Here is an 8,789-nt window from a genome sequence, read left to right as displayed (position 1 = left end):
CTCTGTGAAATTCCTATTTTCCCTTTGCAATCAATAAGTAATCTATGGGAGACCCTTTACTGTGTAACCATCCTGTTCCTCCAGCTTTACCGTCCATTACTGATTTTCTAACTCCGTCATATTTACTAGTTGTCATTCTACTAAAAGGAAGAATTTCCCCTTCTCCCCCATTTATTTAATCACTTCTTTATTTATATCAGTAAAGAGTCATTGGGTTATAATTTTATTCAGTTATATTCTGTCACTATCATTATGTGTTTTGCTCAAATTGCCCAGATTTGGCCAGTGGGATCTCCTTCAAGTTAGCTCCTGTGTCCTATGACATATTCCCATCATTCTGATTCCCATCATCCTTACACTCTGTTCCAACAAAAATGTTGCAAGCACGTCTGGGGCTTTCCATGCCCGGACTTAGGCTTTTTAAAAAGCTGCCGAACGGTCCCTGTGTTTTTCCGCTTCCTGCCAGCAGGCGGAACCTTAGAGCCCAGTATCTGGGGCCGAAGCACAGCGGCGTGGACCAACCTTTTCCGGTTGTGGCCGGAAGTCCCCGGAGAGCGGCGGCTCTGAGTCAGCTGACCAGGGTCCGCGTAGGAGGAATCTGAAATCCGGCCGGCCGGACGGAGCCAGCTAAGGGACTGGCTGGGCGGCCGACGGACGGACAGGCTGGGGCGGCCTCGGCGGCGTTAGCTGAGCAGGGGCAGGTACATGAGGGGTTGGGGCGGCAGGTGGGGGCCGTCCAGGTTGAGGGACGCGGGCGGGGACCGGGTTCCGCCTTCAGCAGGCCCACGGGCTGCGACACCTGAGCCCAGGAGCACAGACACAACAAGTCCGGCTCTGGCCCGGGCCATTCGCCCCAGAAGGGAGGTCAGGCTTGTATTGTGGTCTTTCGTCCAGTGATTACAGTTTGGGGAAACTGAGGCCCCAAGTAGGGAAAAGGCCCCCACAAGCTGTCCTTTCCAGGTAGGGACTCACTCTAACTCTGACTTCCAGTCGAGGCCCCTCTCTCATGTGGAGGTGCTTTTAATGAGTTTGCCCCGATTGGAGAGGCCGAGGCCCGGAAGCGCGCTGAATAGAGTTGGGCTTGGGAGTAAGAGACCTGACTTTGAGACTTCGTCGCCGACAGCCAGTTGTGCTTTATGGGCCAAATCCTTTCGCTGTGTCGGGCCTCAGTTTCCTCATTTGTAAAACAGGGCAGTGTATCTCTAAATATGGTTCTCACAGCCTCTGCTTTGAAACGCCCTAGGGTGCATACTTCACAGTGCAGGACTCAAATAAGACTCTGATTCAGAATCTGGGTCGCAACCAGGGAAACTACATTTTGAACATACTCCTCGGGGGTCCTCTGCATACCGATGTTTGAAGCCCACTGATCTTAAGTGCTTTCTTGCTGTGAGTTCTAGATATGCATTCTTTGCTTTGAGGCAGCTGGAACTTGTTCAGGATCTTTGGGGGGCGGGGGGGGGGGCTGGCGAGAATGTTTAGCCCAGAAAAGAGAGCAATGGAAGGGAAAACAAAACAAAAAAATCTCATCAAAAACAGAAAAGATTGTTATGGTGAAGAGGGCTTCCACTTCATCTTTGCGGTTGAAAGAGGCAGAAACTAGGATCAATAGGTGGATTCTACAGGAAGACAAAATTTTGATTTAATAGAAGAACTTAATGCTGGCCACAGGTGACCAGCAATGGAATGGATTGCCTCCAGAGGTAGTGAACTCCCTGTCAAAGGAGTTATTAGATGGAGGTCCTTTTCAACTTGAAAATGTCTAAATCTGAGTCGTTACTTTGAGTCTTTCTGGTGCTGCCTTCTTTTTTTCTGCTCTCTTTTCTTGACATCTCCATCCCCCCAGCCTACATCTCCAGAAGTGAGGCCAGTGGGTTTGAACTTATGTAATCTCTTCCTTGTCCTGTGTACCATCCTTCTTTTCAAGGACTTTGGAATGGCCCATCTGATAAGGGCTCCTTAAATGTTTGTTGAATGAATAACTAAGCAGGGTCCCCACCCCATCAGTTTGTAGCTTATTTTCTTAGAATAACTTGGAAATGAATCTGAAGACTTTGATGAGGAGAAGCCAGTGAACTCTTTGGAATATGGGTTGGAAGGAGGCTGTTCAAGCCAGCCTCCCCCAGCTCCAGGACATAAATCCCTCTTTAATCCTCTCTCCAGCAGTGTGTTGTTATAGATGTTGTGTCTACTGAGAGAGTTTTTGCAATCTGTTGGCTAACTTCATCAACATTTAAAACCAGTCCTGTGATGGACTTGACTTGCCAGTTCATCCTCACATGTAATCTGCAGATAATGCTTCTAGCATAAATTTAGTTTTCTAATTAAACATCAGAGCTCCTTATTTTGTGATTTACAAAACTCCAAGCAGATCACTTTTTAGAAACCTGTTAGAATGCTTACGTTGCCCTATAGAACAGAGGTTCCATATTGACCCAATCCTGCTGGAATGCCCCTGCCAAAAAAAGGTTGGGTTTGAGCCAAGACTTCCTGCCTGTGTTTATCTTCCTCCCTTTTTTGTTTGTGTTTCCTAGGATGTAAAGAAAGTTGTGAAATGCTTATTCAGATATTATCCAGGTGTTGAGTAAAATGATTGTAATTTAGTGGTGTCTTTAAAACTTCTCAATCTGAAATTTTCCTCTTAAGAAAGTACCTAAATCAGCATTTTAGGAAAATCGAACCAAGTTTCTATAAATAAGGTTTTATTGGAACACAGCCACACCCTTTAATTTATATACTGTTTTTGGCAGCAGAGTTGCCCCAAAGACCATATGGTCCGCAAAGTCTAAAGTATTTAATGTACAGTGCTTTTCAGAAAAGAAATTGCCAACCCCCTGACCTGCACCATGTACTTTCTTTTTCACTTTGAAATAATTTTAGACTTCCAGAAATAATACACAAACTTCCTGTATACTCCTTACCCAACTTTCCCTAATGTTAACATTTACATAACCATAACATTGTCTAATAAATTTAACATAAATACAGTACTACTAACTAAGCTATAGGCTTTATTTAAGTTTTGCCATTTGTCCCACTAATGTCCTTTTTCTGCTCCAGGATCCAATCCATTTTCCCACATTGCATTTAGTATCAAGTCTCCTTAGTCTCTTAAATCTGAGACAGTTCCTCAGCCTTTTTTGTCTTTCATGACTAAACTTTTGAAGAGAACTGGCCAATTATTTTGTAGACTGTCTCTCAAATTTATTTTTTTGAGGTAGAATTCACATATAAAATTCACCATTTTAAAGTGTGAATGTTGACAAAGTTATGCAACCATCACCACTGTCTTAGTTCCAGAACATTTTCATCTTCCGAAGAAGCCCGGTACATGTTAGCAGTTTCTCCCTAGTCTCCCCTCTTCCCATCCCCTGGCAACCACTAATCTGGAATCACATGTATGTGGCCTTTTATGTCTGGCTTCTTTCATTAAGCGTAATGTTTTTGGGGTTCATCCATGTCATAGCATATGTCAGTACTTCAGTCCTTCTTATGGCTGAGTAATATTCCACTGTAGGGATATACTGTGTTTTGTTTATCCATTTGTCAGTTGATTGACATTTAAGTTGTTTCTGTCTTTTAGTTGTTATGACATGCTGCTCTGAACATTCATGTACAAATTTTTGTTTGAACATATTTTCAGTTCTCTTAAATGTGTTTACGTAGGAGTGAACTTGCTGGGTCATATGGCAACTCTATTTTTAACTTTTTGCCTGCCGAACTGTTTTCCACAGCAGCTCACTATTTTACATTTTCTTTTTTTTTTTTAATAAATTTATTTATTTATTTATTTTTGGCTGTGTTGGGTCTTTGTTGCAGAGCACTGGTTCTAGGCACGTGGACTTCAGTAGTTGTGGCACACAGGCTTAGTTGCTCCACGGCATGTGGGATCTTCCTGGACCAGGGATTGAACCCATGTCCCCTGCATTGGCAGGCGGATTCTTAACCACTGCGCCACCAGGGAAGTCCACCATTTTACATTTTCATTAGCAATATATGAGGATTCCATTTTCTCCACACCCTCTTCAACATTTGTTATTGTCCTTTATTATTATTATTTTTTTCCACCCTAGTGGGTGTGAAGTGGCATCTCATTGTAGTTTTATTTGCATTTCCCTAAGGCTAGATGGTGTTGAACAGCTTTTCACGTGCATGTTGGTCATTTCTTCTTTGGAGAAATGTCTATTCAGATCCTTTGCCCTTTTGTAATTGAGTTACTTGTCATCATGTATAATTTTACATGTAAATATTCAGAGTTTGCAGATCCCCTGAAGCCCCTTGAAGTAATTCAGTGAGAGCTGAACTGCAAAATCTGAGGCAGTGCCAGTAACTCCGTGACCTGAAGGCAGTTGGATTTGGACATGTTGAAGTGCAGAGTGAGTTGTACATCTGAAACTGCTGACCACTCAGAGCTTGGTTCAACCCCAACCACTGCTGACCATGCAGAGCTGGGGGGGCCATGTCAAGTGAAAGGGGTACTACAGCATCATCCCAGATGTGATAAGACCACTAGGAGATCCTGTAATTTGGGAGCTGCTCTTGTGTTTGTCTGGTCACAGGCAGGGAGTCGAGGAGTCAGTGGTAGTTGGAAACGCTCGGGACTGGTGATAGCCTTGGGCAGCTGCCTGAGGTAGCAGAGCTACCAGTGCACCCACGCTTCTCTTGACCCCAGAGCATTTGACTCTAACTAGACTATCTTGAAAACACACACACTCAGACACACACACCCCAGTAATTCTAATTGTGAAAGTAATATGTGCTCATATTAGACATTTTGGAAGATACAGGAACTGCCCTAGAATTTTCTGCAGCAGCTGAATCATTTTACATTCCCACCAAAAGTGCACAAGGGTTCTGATTTTTCCACCTCCTCACCAACACTTGTTTTCTGTTTTTTTTTTTTTTTTTAAATAGTAGCCATCCTAATGGATATGAGATAGTATCTCATAGCTTTGAGTTGCATTTCCCTAATAATTAGTGATGTTGAGCATCTTTTCATGTTGTTATTGGCCATTCGTATATGTTCTTTGGGGAAATGTCTATTCAAGTCCTTTGCCCATTTTTGAATTGGATTGTTCATGTTTTTGTTGTTGAGTTTTAGGAGTTCTCTATGTATTCAGGATATTGATCCCTCTGATATATGATTGGCAGATATTTTCTCCCATTCTGTGAGTTGCCTTCTTACTCTGTTCATAGTGTCTTTTTTTTTTGGCCGCGAGGCTTGCAGAATCTCAGTTCCCCAATCAGGGATTGAACCCGGGTCACAGCAGTGAAAGTGCCAAATCCTAACCTCTAGACCACCAGGGAACTCCGCTGGTCTATCTTATAAATGCTCTCCTGATGGTCCTCCTTGGGACCTCCTATTGAAAGGAGAAGTGAGATCATTGTTTTTGTCAAGTATATGCTGATGTTATTAAAACTCTTAGAAAGTTTTCTCCTTAGTTGGTTAAACCTTGTCGACCTTATTCATTTTCTTGATACTCTACCTTTAGAGTATTTCAGAGGTCTTCAGCTCAGCTGCAAATAAAATTTGAATTAATAAGATTTTATAGAATCTGAATTTAATAAGAATTTACTGACTGCATGAAAACAAAAGCAAAACTCTCACTTTGAAAACTTCTCTGATGACGGACAGACACAATTACCCCATTTGCAGGTGAGGACCCTGGCTTAGCTGAGTGGCAGAGCTGAGCATCAGACTAGGTCCTCTGGCTCCAGGTTTGTCCTCTCACTGTATTATACTCGAAATTTACAGCCCTTAACTAGGATCTGTCCAGTCTGAAGAGCTTCCTTTAATACAATATTTTATCCAGTTATATTGGTTTGAATTGAAATTGGCAAATTCCCATCATTTATTGACATACATTTATTGAACATGTACTCTGTGTCAGGCACTGTGCATGTGACTCTAGGAGGTGTCTAACTAGAGTGAGCAAGACAGTTCAGTGAATAATTAATCCTCTGTGTGAGTAGCATAATCTCTAATACAGGTCAGTACTAATTTGGGGAAACCTGAACTTTTTCTGGTTGCATATCCCTGATCTTTTTTTTTTTTTTCATTTGTTTAAGAGTTTTGGACAATACTTAAGAAAAAATTACTCTGAAACAGTTATGTAACATTTCCAGTTCTGAAAAACATCACTGAAGAATGTCTTGTTCTTTTAGGACACTGATTTTCTACAACTTTAGTTGGCTACATTGACTCATCTTGAGTTGTACACTTCTAAGCAGTCCTGGGCATCAGAGCCATCAGCCCATGCACATTTATGAGGTGTTCTTGAGGTGTCTAGCCCTGTGCTGAGCAAGGCACCTGGAAGCTGGGTCTGGGCTTGAGGAGATAGACACACAAACAGATCACTGATGTACTTAAGCACATTGGCTTAGGAGTTGAAAACTTTGCCTCTGACTGGCTCTGTGACATGGACAAGTGACCTAACTACTCTGCGCCTTAATCTAACATCCCAGGGGATGCTGAAGATGATAAGCAGTGTTTACCTCAAAGGCAGGTTGTAACAATTAAATGAGATGATTCATGTAAAGGGCTGAGCAGAGTGTTAGCTGATGTTTTTTATAGTGATAATAGATATAACAAGTGCCTCCTGATTTTGATACTTTTGGGGAAAATCTGATTTTGCCCAGATCAAACTGTGTCCTGTTCTGGATTTCCTCATACACAGTTCTGATGTCTCACCTACAATGCCTTCAAGGAGCGATGCTCATTCAGAAAGGGAAGTTGTGACTCATTCATTCAGCAAGTTAACCAAATACCTGCTGATTGCATAGCTCCGTGGGGAGTATGAAGAAGCAGTCACACCTTCATTGTACTCTGTGAGACCTCACAGTGGAGGAGCGATTAACATTTCTTGAACACTTAACTATGTGCCAGGCACTGTGCTAGTCCCTTACTGTTTTACCTCTTTAATCCCTACAACTATCTTGTGAGGAAGGTAATTGCCCCATTTTAACGGATGAGTAAAAAAAGGCTTGGAGAGAAGATAATGACTGAAGTCACAGAGTAAGTAGTGGAGCTGAGATTTGAACCCAGAGCCATCATATTCCTCTGTGCCATGATAATTTTTTTTTTAATTTAGTTAATTAATTTATTTATTTTTGGCTGCGTTGGATCTTCATTGCTGCGCGCGGGCTCTCTCTAAGTTGCAGCGAGCAGGGGCTACTCTTCATTGTGGTGCGCGTGCTTCTCATTGCAGTGGCTTCTGTTGTTGCGGAGCATGGGCTCTAGGCATGCAGGCTTCAGTAGTTGTGGCACGAGGGCTCAGTAGTTGTGGCTCACAGGCTCTAGAGCGCAGGTTCAGTAGTTGTGGCACACAGGCTTAGTTGCTCCGCGACATGTGGGATCTTCCCGGGCCAGGGATCAAACCTGTGTCCCCTGCATTGGCAGGCGGATTCTAAACCACTGCGCCACCAGGGAAGTCCCTGTGCCATGATAATTTTTTTTTAATATTTATTTGTTTGTTTGCGCCAGATCTTAGTTGAGGCAGGCGGGCTCCTTAGTTGCGGCTCCAAGATTCCTAAGTTGTGGCTCCCCAGCTCCTTATTTGCGGCACACGGGCTCCTTAGTTGTGTCATGCAAACTCTTAGTTGCGGCATGCATGTGGGATCTAGTTCCCTGACCAGGGATCGAACGCAGGGCCCCTGCATTGGAAGCGCGGAGTCTTATCCACTGTGCCACCAAGGAAGTCCCTGTGCCATGATAATTTTTAAGGACAAAAGTCCATAATAGGTTAAGGAACATTTTAAGACAGTGATACAAGGAATGACAGAAGGCAGCCTCTTGGATGACCCTCGAAAGTTTGTGCTGGGGTAATCCGAATCCTACTTCACCCTTAACTTATGAAACCTGGTAAACTTTAAGAAAAATCATTGAAGCTGAAAACAAAACAAACAAAAACACTTTTGATTTAGAAATAACGGAAAATGAAACTTCTCTGGTGGTCCAGTTGTTGAGATTCCGCACTTCCACTGCAAGGGGCTTGGGTTCGATCCCTGGTTGAGGAAGTAAGATCCCGCGTGCCACGCGTACATACACACACACAGACACACACACACACACACACACACACGAAAGAAAAAAGAAATAATGGAAGACAATGCGAAGAAGTAGGAGCAGCTGACCCTAGAATTCCCACTCAGATATGTGTTACGTTTGGAAATTGTTATCTCTAGGGCCTAGCATAGTGCATGGAACATAATGGATTTTAATAACTAATTAGCGAGTGAATTAGTGAATTTAAAATACCTTCCCAAACTGCCAAAATTACCCTATGTTTCTCATGCTACTTATGCGTTCTCTTTTGAAAACATACATATCATTGGCAAAGATGGGGGTAACAAGCACTCTTACGTATTTTTCATGGGACTAAAAATTGGCACATCCTTTTTGGAGGGTGTTTGATACAGAATTACAAATATAGATACCCTTTGACCCAGTAGTTCTACTTCTGCAATGTGTCCTAAAGGTATAGTCTGGTACCATTGGTCTCCAAGGCAGGGAACAGGATGACTAGGTTCCAGGGATGGGAGAGAGAGACTTTTCAGTCTATATCCTTTTGTACCTTTTGAATTGAGCCATGTGAATGTGTTACTTATTAAAAATATAACTCAAGGGCTTCCCTGGTGGCGCAGTGGTTGAGAGTCTGCCTGCTAATGCAGGGGATACGGGTTCAAGCCCTGGTCTGGGAAGATCCCACATGCCGCGGAGCAACTAGGCCCATGAGCCGCAACTACTGAGCCTGCGCGTCTGGAGCCTGTGCTCCGCAACAAGAGGCCGC

At 43.2% G+C, this 8,789-nt stretch overlaps 1 protein-coding gene across 2 annotated transcripts in view; it reads left to right on the top strand.

The window, feature by feature from the left end:
- Window positions 1-557: 557 nt before the first annotated feature.
- The window catches only part of RNF185 (ring finger protein 185), a 28,719-nt gene continuing 20,487 nt past the window's right edge, over window positions 558-8,789 (top strand). Inside the window, exon 1 of one of the 2 annotated variants that reach the window (XM_059895388.1) lies at window positions 558-701. The gene's annotated coding sequence lies outside the window, so the exon portion shown is untranslated. The remainder of the gene's footprint in view (window positions 702-8,789) is intronic. The other variant, XM_059895389.1, reaches the window with a different exon arrangement.

The sequence above is a fragment of the Balaenoptera ricei genome, chromosome 14, assembly GCF_028023285.1.
Source record: "Balaenoptera ricei isolate mBalRic1 chromosome 14, mBalRic1.hap2, whole genome shotgun sequence".
NCBI lineage: Eukaryota > Metazoa > Chordata > Mammalia > Artiodactyla > Balaenopteridae > Balaenoptera > Balaenoptera ricei.
This window is presented reverse-complemented; position numbering and strand designations above follow the sequence as displayed.